This window comes from Odontesthes bonariensis, chromosome 17 (genome assembly GCF_027942865.1).
Source record: "Odontesthes bonariensis isolate fOdoBon6 chromosome 17, fOdoBon6.hap1, whole genome shotgun sequence".
In the NCBI taxonomy this organism is placed as follows: domain Eukaryota; kingdom Metazoa; phylum Chordata; class Actinopteri; order Atheriniformes; family Atherinopsidae; genus Odontesthes; species Odontesthes bonariensis.
Genome location: NC_134522.1, coordinates 29,822,579 through 29,845,059, shown reverse-complemented (window position 1 = coordinate 29,845,059; position 22,481 = coordinate 29,822,579). Strand labels below are relative to the sequence as shown.

The window sequence follows — 22,481 nt, the reverse complement described above, 5'->3', positions numbered from 1 at the left end:
GATTCAAATAAATGAAAATATGACCTGCTGATGATCCTGACGGTTCTCTTCCACCTCCAGCTCGTCTACAACTTCTGCACGCATTCAGAGCATAATAGGTTATGTCCGCTGTGCATTCATGAAACGCGTGCTTGCAGCTGAAAGCTATTTCAGACCTCACCCAGCAACAAGAAATTCTGTTTTCTGATTGGCTGAGAAATTCTATTTTGTGATTTGCCGATGGGTTGCTAAATCAAGACAGCTGTACCAGAGCTATCATTCTGAGCTGTACGAGCGCACAGTAACCTGCCATTGACTCGTTTATAGTATAGGCCATTAGAATTTCTGTGCGACGAAGTTGATCATTTCTCAGCGTAAGAAATGGCATGTGTGGCGTGTGAGCGTGTGAACTTGTTGAAATGCGTGTGTTTCACGCTCATTGCGTGAGACTTGAGAGCCCTGTTCCTGCACCAAGGACAGCTTATTTGGATTCAAATGTTTATCTCGCCACAGATGGAGAGAGGTGTGATTTGATCTGGAACGACGCATTATTTTGGAGGTATTTATTCAGCAAGTGTGAATCTGTCAATATGTGTCAAACTTTGCAGAACCCTGTTGCTGTTGTTCTACCGCTGCCTCCATCTGTTAGTGTCCGCGTTAATGTGTGGCTTTGATGTTTTAACTAATATGTTGTCATGTAGAGTAAATGTTTAAGTGCATAATATGGCATACTGTGCATGTGTGACGCGGCCCTGAGTTCTATGCACACAGCTGGGCAAGTTATATCAATCAGTCAGTCTATCAGCTGTGAATGTCATGTAAGCGTGTTGGTCGTGTATATGTTAAATAAACAAACGCATTAGAAATATAATGTCGTCCGCCTCGCGTTACTTGGAGATGTAAACGCCACATGGTGTCAGGAGTCAACTGGATTTGAGCTGAGAAACGTCGGACGTGAGTGGGAAGAACCGGAGTGTGCATCACCATGGCGAAGTTTAGGCTACCCCACCGGAGCAGTTTGACTTCTCAAAGCAAGAAGCATGGCCTGACTGGAAGCTAAGATTCGGCAGGTATCGTATAGCTTCACTGCTTACGGAGGAGGAGGAAAAAGTGCAGGTAAATGCATTGATTTATTCAATGTGTGACAGGGGTAGTGGGTAATTAAGGCAAGGTGTGGCCAATTCCCAAGACAAAAAGCCAGTAGGAGCTGTGCTGCACAGACAGCAAGGTGTGTGGTTGTCCTTTATTCGCTGGTGAGCAGAAAAGCCACGAGCCAGGGTGACGGTGGCGTAGTGTACCGTCAGACAGAGGTGACAGCAGGAGTTGGCCACCAAACATTTGGGTAGGGATGGCCGGTGAAGCCTCATGAAGCTTCCAAAGGGTTCATCTGATTGTGCCAGAAAATGAACCAAAGTTTTGGGGCTTTGAAACCACACAGAACAGCGACATCTGGTGGTGCACTGCAAGTATCATCTGCTTCAACCAGCCTCGTTGTCCTTGTTATACTTTAATATGTACAAAATAAAAAGCGTCAAAGAAAAAAATTTGTGATTTATATGAGAAGTGCTTGTGTTACATTGTGAATAATAAGTATAAAGTGAGAGGGGGGTGTGCTTATGATGACATTAAATGAAATACAGCTCATTAGGTAAACATGCATTGATACTATAAATGCTATAGAACTACTAGCCACCGTACCTTGAAACCTTTATCTTCCACAATGGATGGTTGCGCATCCAATACAATCATATCCACCAACACAGAATCAAGCTTTTTCTTCCTTGACACTACCAAAATAAAATTCTGCATATCAAGAAAATAACGCAGGGCAAACTTGTAAAATGCTGGATTTGAACTTATAACCTTTGGATGCAAAAACCACTAAGCTAATCACTGAGCTATCAGTTAAGTGACTTCTTGCACCCACCATCTACATTATCTCTAGTTAAAGACATCATCCATTGCTAAGAATAATAGTACACTTTAGTTGTTTTAAATAATTCAGAGACCCTTTGCGTAATAAACACACCTTTCTGTCAGAACACAGACAGAGAGGTGTTTAGTACACGGGACACAGCTGTGTAATAATGGCCGTAAGCGCTTTGTTTGTGATATGCGCTAAATAAACAAGTCCAAAATTAATGTATTGTCCTACATAACTTAGATTCTTAAATGTGCTGCCCCCTTATTTTAAGAAGAGAAGTATATTAGCATGCATACCCATAATAATAATAAAGCTTATATTTACAGTTGAAAAACAAAAACAAGCAAACATCTTACATCACACAATAGTATATTGTACAATAGTATCACCTTATTAGGAGAAACCAAGGTGAAGTGATCCCAAGCCACAAAACGTTTCTTGCCAGAAGCCATGGAAAAGAGCAATGAATTCAATTCAATTCTGACAGGGCAACAGAACTGGTTGGGAAACGTCGTTTGGGATTCATTCTCCTTTTATCGAGAATAGCGCGCCCAAGTATTCAAACGATGAGAGACCTCTGAACCGTGGTTCGACCAAACAATGCATTCGGCGCTTCGGACGTCATCAATCACGTGATCAGCGCCATCTGATACATGCCCCGGAACATTGTGCCGAACCACTCTGCTTCACGAAGATGAAACAAGCGCCGAAGCGTCCGTGTCAAACGGGCCATCCCTACATTTGGGAGACCGGTGCATGGTGCCGTTGTCAGCCGTTGTGTTAGTAGTGTAATACCCTGTAAAATATGTGTGTAGTACCCTGTGTACCTGGTGGAGATACTGTGTCAGAGACCCTATGGAGCCCCGGAACTACAATTCCCAGACTGCTTTGCAGCCCTGCTGGCCAATCACAGCCCGGCAATGAGTGAGTGACAGCTTACATTAGGGGGTGGGCCACTTGCTTGAGAAATGTTTGTTGATGCTGCAGCCAAGCACGCCGAGAGACAGAGACCGGGACTTTTTTTGTTCTGCTGCTGGTACCGACTGTGCTGGTTGCCTGAGACTGAGCGTTTGGGGAGTTGTTTCACTCGTCTCTGCTGGTTCTACGGAGGACTCTGGTCGTGGTGTCTCCGGTGCGGGGCCCCAAGGGAGCTTCTTCTTCACCAGAGCTAGGCGATTATCTCGTGGCTACATCCAGCATCAGCCGACGCATCTCAGCTGTTTCCGGGAGGTTCAGGACGCTATCGCGCCGGTGTTGGGCTCTAAGGACGGCGTCTCCTCTTCTGCAGAAGGCATTTCCTCCTCTCCAGAGCGGGGGGGCCAGGCTCGTGTCTGCAGCGGACGGGGAACCGGTGCATCCAGCCTGCATCTCAGCTGTTGCGGGGGAATACTCCGGTGCCATCCCTCCCTCCAAGCGCTCGTATTGGCAGGTGGCTGACGTCACTGCTGGGGATCCCCTCCAGAGCGACAAGTCGACTCTCTACCCCCCCCAACTGCTCCTCCCCGGGGACCTCAGGGTATGTTTTAAGGGTTATCTCCTCCTCCGGCTAGCAGTGGGTCACTGACTGGCCCAGAACTCTTTTTCTCTTTTTTCCTTTTTGGTACCAGGGCTACCACAGACTCTCTGATTAGAGATGATTGTTTTGTTTTGTCTGTTTGCTTTTGGGAACAAGTTGTCCTGCCATGGGTATACTGTAACGGTTGTAAATACTCTCTGTTGTTTCCTCTCTTTCGCTTTCTTGTCTTTCTTTTCCTTTTCTACCTTTGTTGCACCACAGAAAAATAAATACGCTAAACGTATACATTGCTGGGTTGCTGATTCTATGGCCTAGGTAGGCATGGTTAAGAAAGGCTGGCTGGGACATTGACACTCACACACACCCACACACACATGTAGGTTAGCCCTGCATGCACCCCCAACCTCATTAGATGATATATTTTGGATCTGAGGAGTTTGCATGCACTAGCCCTAGGGAAGTGTAGTATGTCCCCAGTGGAGGCACTGCATCGTTTGTTGTAGAGTAGACTGGTTAATTGGGTGCATTATGGCAGGACTCTCAGCATTAAAGGCGCCACCTACTTGTTTGCACGGGAGGATCGGCCAGCTCACCATCAACTGCTGAGGACTCAGGATCTGTTTGTTGCGCCAAAAACGTGTTTAACTGTAAAACCTTTACGTAGTGATAGCCATAGGCGTCTTATTAAGCTAGGCCACTCGTAAGAAGGGGTTACAGTAGTATTTTCTTTTGGTTTTATTGATTTTATTTAGCAACTGTAACCCTGAGCCAAAGCACCTCGTAGCTGTGGTGGTAGTATCGGGAGACAGAGGCTGGGCACGTGGACTTTTATTTGCATGGTTTTACTGACAGTGTTTTAATTGCATGTGTGTCATCTAGTGTGTCATCTGGTGTTTTTTATTGTCCTACTGCTCAGTTGTCTGATTTAGGTTCTGCCAACCACCTACAGAATGTTAACACTGTTGTAAATAAAACAAAAACATTTTACTCTCCAACTGTCGTCTTCATGGTTATGGGCCTTACCAAGGCGTTTAGCTAGGCCTGGTAGCCCATAAGGTTAGAGTTTTTTTGGCATGCATTGGTGATGGTGTGTGCTCAGTTTTTTTAGTGGTATTAGACAACGGCTGGCAACCCGAAGAGGACCACGGAGTGAGGAGCAGGATTATCTGCAGAGGTCTGACTGGGGCTAAAAAGGTCCTCAACGTTTGAACTGTTTAAGACTTTTCTGGACACAAAATGGAGGACCTACAGTCCCTGCGTGAACAAATACAGGCTCTCAGAGCCGAGAATGACAGACTGTTGCAACAAGGGGTAACCCCTGCTGAGAGTTCGGTTTCAGCTCCTAATCATGAGGCTAGGTGGGAGCGACCATTATATCTCCCCAGAGAGCGTAAATGCTCTAAATTCTCTGCTGCTCATGTTAAAGGTTCTTTGAGTTTAGAAGACTGGGTTGAAGAGGTTGAAACCTGTAGAAGGGGCAGACACATGTCAACTGTAGATAAAGCATTGTTTGTATACGATCATTTGGACGGTGAAGCCCGCAATGAGATCAAATATAGGGCTACTACTGTGAGAGAAGACCCAGGGGAGATTTTTAAGGCATTGAGAGAAGTCTATGGGCGTTCACAATCCTTTGAAACATTGAAACAAAAGTTTTTTGACAGGAAACAACAGGAGGGTGAGTCTTTACAGGAATTTTCTCATGCTTTGATGGCTCTCATGGACCAAATTTCACAGGTTAGACCATCGGGCGTGCCAAGACCCCAGGATGTGTTAAGAGACCAGTTTTGTGAAAATGTGCGTGACCAGGGCCTGCGTCGAGAGCTTATGAGGTTGGTGCGACAAGATGGAGGTCTGTCCCTCCTTGATGTTCGCCGTGAAGCTCTTCGATGGGTTGAGGCGGGCCAACCTGCCCCGGAAAGGTACACCCGACATGCCGTTCGGACCTGTGAAGCTCAAGTCACAGCTAGTAGTGAAGCGGTCACAGCCAAACTGTCTGATTTAACAGAACTTAAAGCCCCCGTACTGAAACAACAGGCCCAACTAGACCAGTTTACTAACCACTTCACTCCCAGCTATAGTCAAGAGACTAGGCAGCTGAAAGGGAGTAATCGGTATAAACGTACGCCCAATGGTCAACCTATTTGTCTGAAATGCAATCAACCAGGCCATATTGCTCGTTATTGTGAAAGGACTCACCCTCCACCGAATAGTTATCGCCAATCCAATGTAAATTCTTCATAACCTCATTATTGGCAGCCCCAGGTTAACTCTCTGCAAGCAGAGGTTGACCATGATTTTAATCAAACCTCACCCAGTTACTCATGGGTAAATGGGGAGCCAAGTAACCTGACTCAAGTGATACAAAATAACCAGCCGGAAAACTAGAGCCCTCCGGTGGGTCGAGTCGCACATTGGAAGGGGGAACTGTAGGCTCTGAAGAATTTTTTAAGTTGGTTGGCACATGCCCGATAGTAAATGTGAAGATGAATGGTGTAAATGTGGCTTGCCTGCTAGACTCTGGTTCAATGGTTACTACCATCACAGAAAGTTTTTTCTTTTCACATTTTGCTAACAAAGGGACCAGGGGTCTAAGGGATTGCAATTGGTTGGGGCTCACAGCTGCAAATGGGTTGGAGCTACCATATTTAGGTTACCTTGAACTAGATATTGAGGTTCTTGAGAAAATTGTACCTAAACGTGGCATCCTGATTGTTAAAGATCCTGTTAGTACAGTTCTAAATTAACAAAATTGTGTACTGGGCATGAATATCATCACATATTGCTTTAAAGAACTGTATGAAGAATATGGTCCCACACTTTTCCAGTCCCCTCAGGTGCTAGCAGCCAGCCCAGCATGGCAGCAAGCCCTGCGTGCATGTGAAAAGATGAAAGCTGTCATCAACGCCCCATCACCGTTTCCAGTTCGAATACAAGGGGAGTCCCAGATAAGGGTTTCTGCAGGTATGTTATCCTGGATTCCAGTGACCTGTCCCCAAGTACCATTAAGTGACCCAGTTTGTTGGCTGCTGGAGCCACTTGGACCTGATGGAGGAGTTCTCCCTGATGGCCTTTTACATTACGTTACATTACATTACGGTCATTTTAACCAAAGCGACTTACAATAAGTGCGTTCAACATCGGTAGGCAAAAGAACTTCAGGTCACAAGAAATCATAAGTGCATTTCCTTCTAATACCAAACAGCTAAGAGCCAAACTAGTGCTAGAGTAAGTGCGATAACCAACCAGCCTCTCACCAACTGCACACCAGTCACAGCGGGGTGGGGATGCAAACCCTGGTTCGGGTAGGGGAAGAAATAAAACAGGTAAGAAAAGCAGGACTGGGATTCAAACCCTGGTTCGGGTAGGGGGTAATGAAAATATAGAGGGTGCCAGTGGTGGAGGAAACAATAAGTGCGTAAGGAACTAGGACGGCGCAGATGCTGTCCTAAGAGGGCGGATCAGGGTAGTTTTTCCTGAAGAGGTGGGTTTTCAGCCAACGGCGAAAGATGGGCAGCGACTCAGCTGTCCTGATATCAGTCGGGAGATTGTTCCACCATCGGGGTGCCAGAACAGAGAAAAGCCGTGACCGTGTCGATCGTGCGCAGAAACCCCTGAGTGACGGGGCAGCCAGGCGCCTGGTGGCCGCAGAGCGAAGTGGTCGGGCGGGGGTGTAGGGCTTGACCATAGCCTTGAGGTATGAAGGAGCTGTTCCTTCCACTGCCCTGTAGGCCAGCACCAGAGTCTTAAACTGGATGCGAGCAGCTACAGGGAGCCAGTGTAGAGAGCGGAGAAGGGGAGTGGTGTGGGAGAACTTTGGGAGGTTGAACACCAGACGAGCAGCAGCTTTCTGAACCAGCTCCAGAGGTCTGATGGCAGAAGCCGGGGCGCCAGCAAGGAGGGAGTTGCAGTAGTCCAGGCGGGAGATGACAAGAGCCTGGATGAGCACCTGTGCTGCCTTGTCGGTGAGGAAGGGGCGAATCCTCCGGATGTTGTAGAGGAGGAATCGGCAGGAACGGGTCACTGATGCGATGTTTGGCGAGAACGACAGTTCGTCGTCCAGGGTCACACCCAGATTCCTCGCGGTCCGGGTTGATGTCACCACAGAGTCATCCATGGTGATGGCCAGGTCTCTGAATGGGCAGGCCTTCCCCGGGAGAAACACCAGCTCAGTCTTGTCCAGGTTGAGCTTAAGGTGGTGCATCGACATCCACCCCGAGATGTCTGCCAGGCACGCAGCAATGCGTGCTTCCACTTGGGTGTCAGAAGGGGGAAAAGACAGAATCAGCTGGGTGTCGTCTGCATAGCAGTGGTAGGAAAAGTTATGGGAGTGGATGACAGAACCAAGAGATGATGTGTAGAGGGAGAAAAGAAGAGGACCCAGGACCGAACCTTGGGGAACCCCGGTGGTGAGCCTACGTGGCTTCGACACAGACCCTCTCAGTGTGACCTGGTAGAAGCGATCTGTCAGGTAGGATGAGAACATGGAGAGTGCAGAGCCAGAAACCCCCATTCCCTCCAGGGTAGAGAGAAGGATGTCGTGGTTCACTGTGTCAAATGCTGCAGACAGGTCCAGGAGAATCAGGACAGAGGAGAGAGAGTTAGCCCGAGCAGTTTGGAGTGACTCAGTTACTGCTAGGAGGGCCGTCTCAGTTGAGTGGCCCACCTTGAACCCGGACTGGTAGGGATACAAGAGGTTGTTCTGGTGGAGGTAAGAGGACAGTTGTTTGAAGACAGCACGTTCAAGGGTTTTGGACAGAAAGGGTAGAAGGGATACCGGTCTGTAGCTCTTGATCTCTGAAGGGTCAAGAGCTGGTTTCTTTAGAAGAGGAGTGACTCTGGCAGTCCTGAAAGCAGAAGGAAAAGAGCCTGATGTCAAAGATGTGTTAATGAGGTGGGTCAGGTAAGGAAGAAGATCAGGTGCAGCAGAATGAAGGAGAGGGGAAGGGACTGGGTCAAGGGAACATGTGGTGGGGTGGCTGGATGTTACAAGGTGGAGGACCTCATTTGCAGAGAGGGGAGAGAAGTGGGACAGAGAGGGAGGTGAGGGAGAAGGTGGTAGGGAGGGAGGAGTGGGAGGGCGACAGGTGTGGGTGGTGTGGACAGCTGGGAGGTGAGGGAAGGAAGATCGGATATCGTTAACCTTCTTGTCAAAGAAGTCGGCGAAATCGTCAGGGAGGAGGGAGGAGGAGGGAAGAGGGGATGGGGGTTGGAGGAGGGATGAGAAAGTTTGGAAGAGTTTTTTGGGGTTGGAAGCAGAAGTTTGAATTTTGTTACAGAAGAAGGCAGTTTTTGCAGCAGAGAGAGAGGAGGAAAAAGTGGAAAGCAAGGACTGGAAGGCAAGAAGGTCTTCAGGAAGTTTACTTTTCCTCCATTTGCGCTCGGCCGCCCTCACGCTCCGCCTCTCAGTACGCACTGAGTCCGACAGCCATGGGGCAGGTGGAGCTGAGCGTGCAGGCCTGGAGGTGAGGGGACAGAGTTTGTCCAGAGAGGAGGACAGGGTGGAGAGAAGAAGATCAGTAGAAGTGTCAGGGGAAAGAAGAGAAAAAGATTCAGGGGCAGGCAGAGCATAGAGAACAGAAGAGGAGAAGTCAGTGGGGGAGAGAGAGCGGAGATTGGGACGAGAAGAGGGAAGGTCGGGAGGGAGGAGAAGAGAGGGAGAGGGTGTAGGACATGAAGTAGTGGTCAGAGAGATGAAGAGGAGTGACAGAGAGGTTGGCGCTAGAACAGTGTCTGGTGAAGATAAGGTCCAGTGTGTTGCCAGCCTTGTGGGTAGGAGGAGATGGGGAGAGAGCTAGGTCGAAGGAGGAGAGAAGAGAAACAAGAGGGTGAAGCTTCTCTGTCTGGATGTTGAACTCACCGAGAAGGGTGAGGCCTGAGCCATCATCAGGGAAGTGAGAGACAAGAGTCTCCAGCTCTTCCAGGAAGTCCCCAATAGGGCCTGGTGGGCGATAAACTACAGCGATGGTGAGCTTGACTGGGTGAGAGACAGTGACAGCATGAAATTCAAAGGAAGAGGGAGAGAATTGCAAGAGGGAACAAAGAGAGTATTTCCAGTCCTTGGAAATCAGCAGGCCAGTACCACCGCCCCGCCTCGCAGCTCTGGGAGTGTGAGAGAAAGAGTACACATTAGACAGAGCTGCGGGTGTGGCAGTGTTTTCTGGGGTGATCCAGGTCTCTGTAAGAGCAAGAAAGTTAAGGAAGAGCATGGATGCATAACCTGAGATAAACTCAGCCTTCTGCACAGCAGACTGGCAGTTCCACAGCCCCCCTGCCACCACCAAGTCGGACTTGAAAAAGTCAAGTGCCTTTGTATGACAGCCTTCGTTTGAAAGCTGACGCTTCCAACAACAGGAGTTGCTTTGTACTGATTCACTAATTGCTGATTGTCTGCAGGAGTGCAGACCCCTCCCACAGATTAAAAGCCAAGTGGCCACTCAGGCCTGAAGCTAGTTTCAATGGGGCTGTTATCACACAGTGAAAAACAAGCCTACAGCAAAGTAACTTTTTAGCAGTCAAAATCTAGCAAAGATTTAGCAAAGATTTAGCAAAGATTTAGCAAAAATCTAGCAAAAAGCTAAATGGTACACAAGATAAATGTAGCTTACGAATTCTGGATGAATCAAGAAGTCCACAGCTCCTCCAGAAGGTCAAACACACTCAAACAGTCACAATATGATCTGAGCTGACTAAATAGGGGCTAGGGTCATGCAAACCCCTCCCACAGATTAAAAGACAAGTGGCCACTCAGGCCTGAAGCTAGTTTCAATGGGGCTGTTATCACACAGTGAAAAACAAGCCTACAGCAAATTTACTTTTTAGCAGTCAAAATCTAGCAAAGATTTAGCAAAGATTTAGCAAAAATCTAGCAAAAAGCTAAATGGTACACAAGATAAATGTAGCTTACGAATTCTGGATGAATCAAGAAGTCCAGCTCCTCCAGAAGGTCAAACACACTCAAACAGTCACAATATGATCTGAGCTGACAAAATAGGGGCTAGGGTCATGCAAACCCCTCCCACAGATTAAAAGACAAGTGGCCACTCAGGCCTGAAGCTAGTTTCAATGGGGCTGTTATCACACAGTGAAAAACAAGCCTACAGCAAATTTACTTTTTAGCAGTCAAAATCTAGCAAAGATTTAGCAAAGATTTAGCAAAAATCTAGCAAAAAGCTAAATGGTACACAAGATAAATGTAGCTTACGAATTCTGGATGAATCAAGAAGTCCACAGCTCCTCCAGAAGGTCAAACACACACACTTTTAGTGTCCCCATGCCTCGTAACAGCAACTGAAGGTGGCCTGTTTGCCCCAGTCACCAACGTAGGCACTACTGATGTCACCTTACACCCATATCAAGTGGTAGCTACAGTACAGTGGGTCGAGATGACAAACTCTGTAACCGCCGCTCCAGAACCCCAAGAGACATGCCCACAACATTTGGCCTTGGTTTCATCACAGTTAGCAGAACAAGTCACCTTTACATTGCCTGACTCTGAGGGTCTCTCTGACGCAGAGACAATGGAAGCTAAAGCTCTTCTCTTAAAGTATCAGTCCCTGTTTTCTAAGGGGGAGGGAGACTTGGGATGTACTAATCTGATCACACACGAAATCTCTTTGACCGAACACACACCAGTAAGACAGCCCTATCGAAGACTTCCACCCTCCCAGTATGAGACTGTGAAAACTCATGTTAAACAACTCCTTGATTCTAAGATAATCAGAGAAAGTAGCAGTCCATACTCATCACCGATAGTGGTTGTAATGAAGAAAGACGGAACACTGAGACTATGTGTAGACTACCGTCAGTTAAATGCCAAAACGCGCAGGGATGCTTATCCGCTTCCAAGAATCGAAGAGTCTCTGGATGCTCTCAGTGGTGCAAAGTACTTTTCCACACTTGATTTAGCCAGTGGATACAACCAGGTGGCAGTGGCAGAAAACGACAAGGCTAAGACCGCTTTTTGCACCCCATTCGGCCTTTTCGAATGGAATAGGATGCCATTCGGGTTGTGTAACGCCCCTTGCACATTCCAGCGTCTAATGGAAAGGATGTTTGGAGACCAGAGAAACCAGTCTGTTTTGTTGTACCGAGACGACGTAATTGTGTTCTTGTCTGGACGCACACAGGCTGACCTGGGACTGCTGCAAAAGAAGGACTCCGTCCTTGGCCCTGTCTGGGAGGCATGAAGCCTCGGCCACGCACCAAATCCTGAAGAGAGAGCCAAGCTGTCTGCCCCGTGCAAAAAGGTGCTCAGTCAGTGGGAGAGCCTAGTAGAGCGAAACAGGGCCCTCTATCGATCCAGTCGTCACCCTGGAACTAACCGGGAAATATTCCAGCTATTGCTGCCCCAGACTCTCCAGAGGGAAGTTCTTTCAAGTGTGCACGATGCCCATGACCACCAGGGCGTGGACAGGACATTGCAACTCACACGCAGCCGCTGCTTCTGGCCAGGTATGGCAAAAGACATTGAAGCATGGTGTTGTAATTGTGAGAGATGTATTCTTGCTAAAGCTATACAGCCTAAAGTGCGCTCCTACTTAGGCAGTATCCACGCCTCCCGGCCCCATGAAATATTGGCCATTGGCCATCGGCAAATGACGGTAGGAAAAATGTGTTAATCCTTACTGATATTTTCTCCAAGTATACCCAGGCCATCCCGACCAAAGACCAGCGGGCCAGCACAGTAGCTGAAAACTTGGTGCGACACTGGTTCTACCTCTTTGGAGTGCCCGCCCGGATCCACTCTGACCAGGAAAAAAACTTTGAGAGTAAACTCCTTCAAGAGCTCTGCAAAGTGTATGGGGTTCAGAAGAGCCGCACAACACCATACCATCCGCAAGGTAACGGTCAATGCGAACGTTTTAATCGTACTTTACACGACTTACTCAGAACACTGCCCCCAGAGAAAAAGAGACGCTGGCCCCAGCACCTGCCACAGGTAACATATGCATATAACACCACTGCTCATCAAACCACAGGCCTGACACCATATTATCTCATGTTTGGCTGTGAACCTAAGCTGCCAGTCGACTTTTTGCTTGGCACAGATGCTGAAGTGGTTGTGACCGAGGACTGGGTCCAACAACATCAGGACCAGCTGAAGACAACACAGGAGTATGTCAGACAACAAATTGCCAGGAAAGCAGAGCAGAGGAACCAGGCCAACAATGACCAAGTCAGAGATGCTGGCTTTGATGTAGGTACACTGGTATACCTCAGAAACCATCAGGTGCTTGGACGAAATAAAATTCAGGACCACTGGGATCCCCGTATCGACAGGGTGGTCAAACGTCCGGAGGAGAAAGGAGTGGTGTATTCTGTCATTCCTACATATCAAGATGGCCCAGTCCGGCAAATCCACCGCTCACAAATGAGAAAAGTATTAGTGTCTGATGTTCCAGATCAAAATGTTGTCACTCACAGTCTCAGATGCACTGCCAGATGTGGAGGATGACTCGGACGAAGGAGAGTGGATCATGTTGCCTCGGATACCATCGGAAAGAGGAGAACCTGATTTCAGTAGACCTGCTAGTCCCCATCCCCAAACACCAAATCCTGTATCACCACCTGCACTCAGGCAAAAGACAATTTTGGAATACTATAGTGTATGACTTCGGCGATCGATTTGTGCGCACGCCTGTGGAACACGGAAGCTGAGAGAGGTAGGTGCGCAGTTTTTGAAATCTCAAAATGTATAATGTCTGTGCTAGCTAATGGTATGGTTAGCCCCTGGGTTGAATTGTATTGCTACTGACACCACGGCCAATTCGGTAAAAAGTATTTTGATACACGTTAAGAGCCTCAGGAAAGGTTAAAAGCTTGCCCGATAGAGCCCGCTTTCATGGAAATCAGCGCAATTGGACAACTTTGCGCAGCGGGCATGAAAATTTCTCGCGTTTTTCCCTTTGGCCAACTTTCCTGGGTCTCCAACAGATGGGATATGTTTGTAAAAATGCTGGAATTCTCCTTTAAGCTTATCCCACATAACAAACGTGGCCTGTTGCTTCACAGGATCAGAGGTCACACCTTGAAGTGACACACCTCCCTGCATCTCTTCCACTGCATGAAAAGTGGGATTTTCGTCCCTGTAAACTCCCGAAAATCTCCCTAATTTTCGGCAGTTAACGACAATTCACAGGCTGCGAACGTGGCGTTTGTCGGTGCCACAAATTGTCGGGAACGAACCATGCTCACGGCTCTAATTAGCATATGAATACAGAAACCGCACGCCTGGCGCTGAATTTCCTTACTCAGGATTGGATGAAACCACTACTTTTCAAACAAGTAAAATCACTCGTGATTGGTTGGTAGAGCTACCAGTAGGCAGGCTCAAATGTAAACCCCAATAATAAATTATATTTATTATTATAATATATATATTTATTATTATATATTTATTATTTAATTTATATGCTATTATGCTGTATATCATTGTTCTCTTATGTAGGCTACTACACGACATGATTGAATTTATTGAGGCAAGGAACATTTACCAGAAACACGTTTATGCAAAGAAAGAGCTTTATTTAAACAAACACACACACACACACACACACAGGAGATCTGCCCACACAACATGTATAGGTAGCTGACAAAGAGTCAAAAAAAGAGTACCCAAAATCCTGGGTACAACTGTGTGAACTGCCGCTCTGCAGCCTCGGAGCAGTAGGCGGCGTTCTGTGCGAGGGCTGGCCGTGTTGCAGACGCTTATGGTGGGTCGCTCTGTACTTCTGAGTCCACTCCAATCGCGACTGCAACATAGTACACAGTTTGGAGAGGTCCTGGCTACGGAAGGAGGGAGAACGAACTATCCATCCAGACACCCCGCCAACAGTGCCGTCTTCCTCATCGGACATCAGGTCGACTGTAGCGGACTTCCAGAGTTCCTCCTCGGCCGCTTCTAGCACACTCTGTCTCGCGTCCAACAGCTGTAAAAAACAAATAAATAAAGGCAATCAGCACTGTGCTATGCACTGCGTATGGACACAACGCATCTATCAATGGATCTGAAAAATTGTCAACAAAAACGTCTTACCCTCTTTTTCTCGACCTACTCCAAGCTGAAATCTTTGCAGCTTCCGCCTGCTCTGAAAGTCCTGGCTGGTTATATGGGAAACTCTGGCGTATGCTTTCAAAGGACGTCTTACAGGCCGCTGGAAAAAAAATTAAATGAGGGTGGTATTAATGAAAATCAAACGTAAGTCACAGTAACATCAAGCAAGGAAGGAGAACCAGTAAAAAAAAAAAAAAAAGAAGTTACTTACACACAATTTCGTCATTATCAGCATTGTGTAAATCTGGACAAAAAAGAAGTGACGGCCTCGTTGTGAGGAGAGTTTCGCCTGTGAAAACAAATTATACAGTTAAGATCGATATCTATTAACGTGTCAATTTCCTTATACAGAAGAATGAAAGCATATTATTTCAAGTTACCCTTGCTCCGGATCGCAGCGCCTAGTATTGGTTTTCGAGTTGTGAACTCGGCGTACGGCTTCCTGTAAATTACAAGACAAAAAATACACTTTAATAAAGAAACTTACACTGCTTCTGTTGTTCTTTTGCAAGGCTACTAGGCTACTTTTAGCTTGGGCTACCAACAAAGGCGTGGTTTTATAGTACGTTTAGCTTAGCTAGCAGTCATCAAACATATTCTTACCGCAATCTTAGGATTGTGCACCCCCGTCTTCTTTTCTTGGAGTTAGCCTCTGGACAGCAACCTGGAGTTAACGGCACTGAACTGCTCGTTCATGCCAGTAGCAACCCGACTCTACTGACGAGACAGTCCGCTGATGGCAACCAACAGTTTCTTGTGGTCGGTCTGCGGACTGGCTGGAAGTTGGTCGCGTTCAACCAGAGGAGTTGAGGCGGGAGAGCTAAATGCGAGACGCCGTCCAGTCATTGTAGCAAAAATCCTTACTAGCGTGTAGACAAGGCAGCAAAACCACAGGAACTGGGGATGAAGGTCTGAGAACTAGCTAGGTACGATAATGTTTGTGTATATGCTAGTCGTGCAAGTAGCCGTGGCCATGACCTCTCACGTGATGAGGAGTAGAAGGCTCGTCGGGCTCCTCCAATCACATGCGAGGTTATTGTTATACGGAAGGACTCACGAGACAAGCTCGCCCTGGCTCGTGTCTAAAAGGTGTGCCTGTGAAACTCTTGTTTGTTGAAAGATGGAAGTCCCAAGACGGAAGGAAAGACCTCGGCGCTTCTTTGAACATTGCAACTATGAACTCTCTCATAGTATTATTACCACAGAAGGCGCTATTTCAAAAATGGAGTTTGGGAGAGAAAATCCAAAAGCATTCATTAATATTGTGGATGTTAATACATCCACTGTGCATTTAAGTAAGACCAAAGAAAAGGTCACTGTAGTCAACCACTATACACAGTGGTTGAGCTCTAAGATGACAGGGACAACAAGAAAGCAGACATTCCCAGCTGCACTCCCCCTCCAGGCAATTGCATTCCCACCAATAGTGTCTTATTCGTATGTGTAGCCTTAATTCTATTCTTACTGTTCTGTATGTTTTATTCTTTTTTATGTTATTGTTGAGAGTTGTACTTTGAGAGCAAAGATTAACCAGTCAAATTCCTTGTTTGTTTACGCCAACCTGGCCAAAAAAAGCTAATTCTGATTCTGATTTTGTGTATCTTTTTTTACATAACATTTGCCATTGCTAATGACATACACAGTAGTTAATCTAGCATACTTTCATGAAATAAATCAATTCAAGCTAAAATGTAAGAGTCTATAATTAGGCTATACTTAGCCTGATCTATTTGTACCAGAGATTTTACCTTTTAGAAAAATCTCACCTGGGATATAACTCCCCCTGCAACCCTGATTTGCATTTGTATAGCCTCCCCTAGAATTAGGAGCAGGGGGGTCATAGGGGGATGACTGCCAAGCCAGGCCCAAGTCAATTTCCGGCAAATTCACGGCAGTTTTCTGCATTGCCTGCAAATTGCCGTAAACAGCCGTAAACCTGAAATTTCACGACAATCTACAGTGCTGCATACTGACGAAAATCCCACTTTTCATGCAGTGTTCATATCTGTGACTACACAGTGAGATACTGTAACTGAGACCCTGAGTTTTACAGCATGACCTCTATCAGACATCGGCTCCTCAGCTTATTGGTGCTTGTTCACTGGATCAAAGGTAAAGTAGTATGTTATTAGCAGATTCATTTCAGCAGTTAGATGGTGTCTGCACCGGTGAAACCGTTAACTGGTAAAATGCTCATTTGTGGTAACTTTCTCTGTTGTACTCACAGGTCATGTTGATGGAAGTGATGTCTACCAGACTCCCATACTGTGGGAGCAGCAGGGTGAAAATGCAACAATACACTGTAACCACACAAAGGGTGGAGGCTATTTCCAGATGTACTGGTACAGACAGCTGCCTGGAGAAACTATGAAACTTATCGTGTTCACAACTACAGGTAAAACAGATCACGACTTTGGAGAATTCAGCAAAGACAAATTCTCAGCCACCAAGACTGAAGCTGAGAGAGGAACATTCACAGTAAAGAATCTGCAGCCAGAAGATAAAGGCTGGTATTTCTGTGCTGTGAGTCAACACAGTGATCCAAACACGTGTGAACACTGAACAAAAACCTCTGCACACTGTTCCCATCTGTATTTATCTGCTCTCCTGTAGGGGGAGCTCAAGTACAAGCTGACAATGTCTCAGTCATGTGACACTCCAACATAGACGCAGTGTGCCAGTGGGCCAGAGCCGTCTCTTTTTCCTGAGACGGCTCGGGTCCTTCAATGTCTGCAGTGATATGATGTGCATGTTTTATCACACTATCATTGAGAGTGCACTGTTCTATGCTGCTGTCTGCTGGGGGAGTTGCACTACAGACAGGAACTGTAGGCGCCTGGACAAACTTGTGAAAAAGGCTGGTTCTGTTGTAGGCAGAAGGCTGGACCCTCTCAGTGCTGTGGTGGAGAAACGGATGAGGAGGAAGTTAGATTCTGTGATGGAGAACAATAAACATCCTCTCCACAGCATCCTGACAGGACAGAGGAGCAGCTGCAGTGAGAGGCTCATGTGACATGAGACAGGGCCACACCCTTTGCACCCTTTGGCTCGTCTGTGCTCTCCCGACACTCCGACTTTTACCTGTTTTATTTTAAGTTTTCAGCAACTTTTGGGCTTCTATCCTGAACCCCAGTTATTGCTTATTATCCACTCTACTGGGTTTTATCTTTTAGTCATTCGGATGTTTTAAGTAATAATTATCGCTTTTAAACATCCCATCAATGCCGGCCTCAGTCTGACAGCGTGAGAACAAACCCCCACGAGCTGTCACTACAAACAGAAGGAAAAGAGAAAACCGGATGGAAAGGCACTGAAACTTACTGAGTGTCGACACATCGCAGCGGGCCCGGTTTTTCGGGCCCTCGATGGTAAGTTTCTCCACTTCTTTCCGGGTTGGAAATCTGCCATTTCACCGCTGTGGGCTCCTATCGGAGCCCGGGCGAGTAAGTTTCCCCACCGCTCCTCTGATATCCATACTGCTGCCAAAAGTCCCGCACATCTGTCTATCTCGTCTTGGCATTCTTTTCTGGCTGTGGTCTTCTACCATTTTTACAGTTTTACTGATGGCTCCGGCTTCCGAGATCACTGAGTTACGGAGTGAGCTCCGGTCTATTGAACAGCTCATCGAGGACCTCCTCCAGCGGCAGTCAGCACTATGTTCCCGGCTGGCCTGCCTGGAACAACCGGACTGGGACTCCACGGCTCCCGGCTGCTCCTCCTGGGCAACGGTGGTGAAAGGAAAAAGGAAGCTCTCCCTCCCTCTCTACGATCCTAATGGAGAAGATAACTCCCTCCAGCTCTTCAACCACTTCACACTGCTGGCCGAGGATGACCCCGACGATCCTGTCTCCCCGCAGAAAACCAAACAGGCCACAGCATCATCCAAGAGACGTCACTCGTCAGGCTTCTCCAAATCCCGAGACGGTTCTCCAGATGGTCCTCCTGGTGTCAAACGTCCTCGTCTCTTAAGGCTCGTGTATACTTCGCAGCAGTGTGTCGCAGTGAGCTTGTCGCAGACACGACGCAGTTATTTTTGATTTATGCCTTGAAGCGCTGTCTGCGCTATGTTAATCCCACGCCACAACGCAAGAGGGACAATCACGAACAAGCTAGGATTGTGGGTGTTACGGTTACGGAGGTCATTCAACAACAATGGCGACTGGACGAATGCGCACTTTGATTGAGATGCAGCTCATCGATCTAGAAATAGAAGAAATATTGCTACTACTGGAGCTGGCAGAGAGGGAAAGAATCGTCACGGTTAGCACGGTTAGCGTCAGCCGGTTAGCAAACCGGAAATACGCATAGTGTAGAGCGGATGTAGAGTTGACCAATCAGAGGCCTCCTTTCTCTCCTCCCTGCGGCGATGTCTGCGGCACTGTCTGCGGTGAGTTACAATTTTGAGGAGGTGCACCAGAGTGTCTGCGTAGTGTCTGCGTAGGGGGGGGGGGCATGTCTGCGTTAACTGCGACACACACGCAGACGACCTGGTTTCCGAGTATAAATCAGGCTTTAGACCCAGGACCCGTCCATAGTCCCCCCGAATAATTCATATCGCTCTCCTGGCAGCACCGCTGACACCCCCCCCCCCCCCCCCCCCCCGCTCCCTTCTCCACACAGCTGAGCGGCCGTGAACTCACTTCCTCCAGAAATGCTAATGTGGCTAGATCAGCTAGCCCGGTGAATCACCAGCTCCCAACGAAACTCTCCGTGTACGGCGACACTAGCAACAACAACCCCGACATTCTGGTTCTAGGGGATTCCATTGTAAGATTCGTGGACCTCCCTGGTGCCTTAACCTACTGCCTCTCTGGTGGCAAAGTTGCGGACTTTATTGAACTCACACCAACTTTGATAGATCTTCACCCCTCTGCACATACCATCATACTGCATTGTGGGACAAATGACGTCATGTCCCGGCAGTCAATCAAACTCCAGTACGAGATTGAATCTCTCGCAGTAACTATTGAGAGCCGGGGTAAACACTGCCTCTTTTCTGGTCCCATTCCCACCGCATCTAACAAACCTGAGCGCTTTAGCCGCCTTTTTAGCCTCCATGAATGGTTGAAATCCTTCTCTATAACAACAGGCTATGGTTTTATCAGCAACTTTGATGCGTTTTGGACAAGACATAACCTGTACAAATCTGATAGCCTGCATCTTAACTCAAAAGGGATCAAGATGCTGACATCTAATTTCATAAACTATATTGCATTTAACTCTGTCTGACCAACAGCTCAGCATGACCCAAGTCAGTCAGTTAATCTATCCAGTTTTAATAGCACGGGCCCTGCTGATCCTTGTCCCCCTTCTCATGTAGGCTCACATGTAGATAAAGGGAATACCTCTTATCCTCAACCCTGCCTACAGATGGCACTCTTTAATGTCAGATCACTATCTAAGAAGACATTTATTGTAAAGGACATTATAACATCCCAAAAATTGAACTGTATGTTTCTCACTGAAACATGGCTGGATGCCTCAGGCAATTATGAACTTCTTGAAGCATCTCCATCTGATTTTTCTTTTTCACACTGCTCCCGCTCCAACCGAAAAGGGGGTGGCGTAGCTGCCCTGTTTTCTAATGCTCTAGCTTGTAAAAATATTTCGTTTGGTACCTACTCCACTTTTGAATACCTAGCAATGGCAATGAAGCAACCTAACCCCTGTTTAATGGTTACAATCTACCATCCACCACAGAACCGAGTAGGTTTTATCTCTGAGTTGGGAGAGTTTCTGTCTATTATAGTAACAAACTATGATTCTATTCTCATCTGTGGGGACTTTAATATTCATTTTGATAATACAGATGACTGTTATACAATGCAGTTCACTGATCAGTTATGTATGTTCGAGCTAACACAGCATATTTCTGTGCCTACTCATAATCATGGCCACACCTTAGATCTTGTTATATCCAAAGGCATAGACCTCTCTATAACTGGTACCCTGGATGTGGGTATTTCTGACCATCTCTGTATCTTCTTCAATGTTGCCTGGCCAACTTTATGTACATCTGGCCAAAAACAGTTTTGAGACAGTACATTGGGGTAGATACTCCGAACGATTTTATCACTGCTTATAATGGTATTGGGTCTCACACTGTTGCAAATGTGAATTTTTCTACTGAAAGTATCTTTAATAATATCGACCTCTCTTCTGAGTGTGAGGAATTAGTCAGGTTTTTTAATGTCTCTGTTACTCAAATTATGGACAATATTGCTCCAATTCAACTGAAGTCTGTCTCAAGAAAACGTAAAACCCCATGGAGGACTTCTGAAATCATAAGTACTCTTAAAAGAACTTGTCGTAAATTTGAACGCAAATGGCGCAAGAGCAAAGCCCAGGATGACTTTCAGAACTATAAGAGTCATCTGCTTATCTATAATTGTGAAGTGAAAAAAGCTCGCCAACAGTACTTTTCGCAGATTATATCAGATAATTCAAACAACTCTAATGTCCTGCTTAACACCATTGACAAACTAATCAATCCTCCTCGTCTGATACCTGATGAGCTCCGTACGAAAGAAAAGTGCAATCTTTTTGCATCATTTTTCAGTGAAAAAATTTCTTCTATCAGAAACAACATTACATCATCCATTACTGACGGTCTCAGTCATGTACCTTTTATCCGACCTTTGCCCATTAGCACAGCCACTCTCCAAAAATTTTCGGTAATACACCTAACTGAACTTGAAGAAGTGGTCCAGAAATTAGGCTCAGCTACCTGCTCCCTTGACCCTGTACCTACTAAGCTGTTCAAGCAAGTTTTCAGCTGCTTAGCTGCTTACATACTTAAAATTGTTAATACATCCTTACTATCTGGTACTTTTCCTGTCTGTCTGAAACACGCCATTGTTAGACCACTGTTAAAAAAACCAAGCCTTGACCCCCTGAAATGTGACAGTTATAGACCCATATCGAACTTGCCTTTTCTTGGCAAAATTCTTGAGAAGGTTGTCTATAAGCAACTTTGTTCCTATCTGTCTCAGAACGCCATTTTTGATCCCTTTCAGGTTTCCGTGTAAATCACAGCACAGAAACTGCTCTAGTTAGAGTTGTTAACGACCTTAGAATTGCTAATAATAATCATAATCTGTCAGTTCTTGTTCTTCTTGATCTAAGTGCTGCATTTGATACGGTTGATCATACTATTCTTCTTCAACGTCTTGAGCATTTGGTTGGCCTTCAAGGTACAGCGCTTGCCTGGATCTCATCCTATTTAAGCGGGAGGTCTTTTACTGTTTCTATGGATAATCTTTTTTCTGATGCCATGCCCATTTTATACGGGGTGCCTCAGGGGTCAATTCTTGGACCTTTACTTTTTAACTTGTACATGCTACCTCTTGGGTCTATAATCCGACAACACAACATCTCATACCATTCATATGCTGACGATACCCAATTGTATATATCTTTTTCCTCTGATGATCCCAGTCCTATGGATGCTCTCACTAAATGCATCTCTGCCATAGAGACCTGGATGGCCCATAATTTTTTAATGTTAAACAATGCAAAGACAGAGATTCTGTTGGTAGGCCCTAAAGCCCTTAGAAATGATTTTAATCCAATTCTTACTTCTCTCCTCATAACACCTTGTGAGGAGGTTAAAAACTTAGGAGTGATCCTTGATGCTGACCTTAATTTTCAGAAGCACATTTCCAACATTTCAAAGACATCTTTTTACCATATCAGAAACATTTCTAAAGTCCGTGGCATTCTGTCCTTTCATGACTCTGAAATATTAGTACATGCACTCGTTTACAGTCGCTTAGACTACTGCAACGCACTTTATCCAGGCTTAACTAAGCAAATGCTACACAAATTACAACTTATCCAAAACACAGCTGCTAGAATACTCACTACAATTTCCAAATTTAACCATATCACCCCTATTCTTAAATCTCTTCATTGGCTCCCAGTAAAACTAAGAATTGAATTCAAATTACTACTTCTCGTCCACAAGTCATTAAATAACCTAGCTCCTCCCTATATTTCCGATTTAC

General features: G+C 46.3%; 1 pseudogene; it reads right to left on the bottom strand.

Moving 5' to 3' along the window:
* Positions 1 to 6,768: 6,768 nt before the first annotated feature.
* LOC142402519 (uncharacterized) lies at positions 6,769 to 11,889 on the bottom strand (annotated as a pseudogene).
* Positions 11,890 to 22,481: the final 10,592 nt, after the last annotated feature.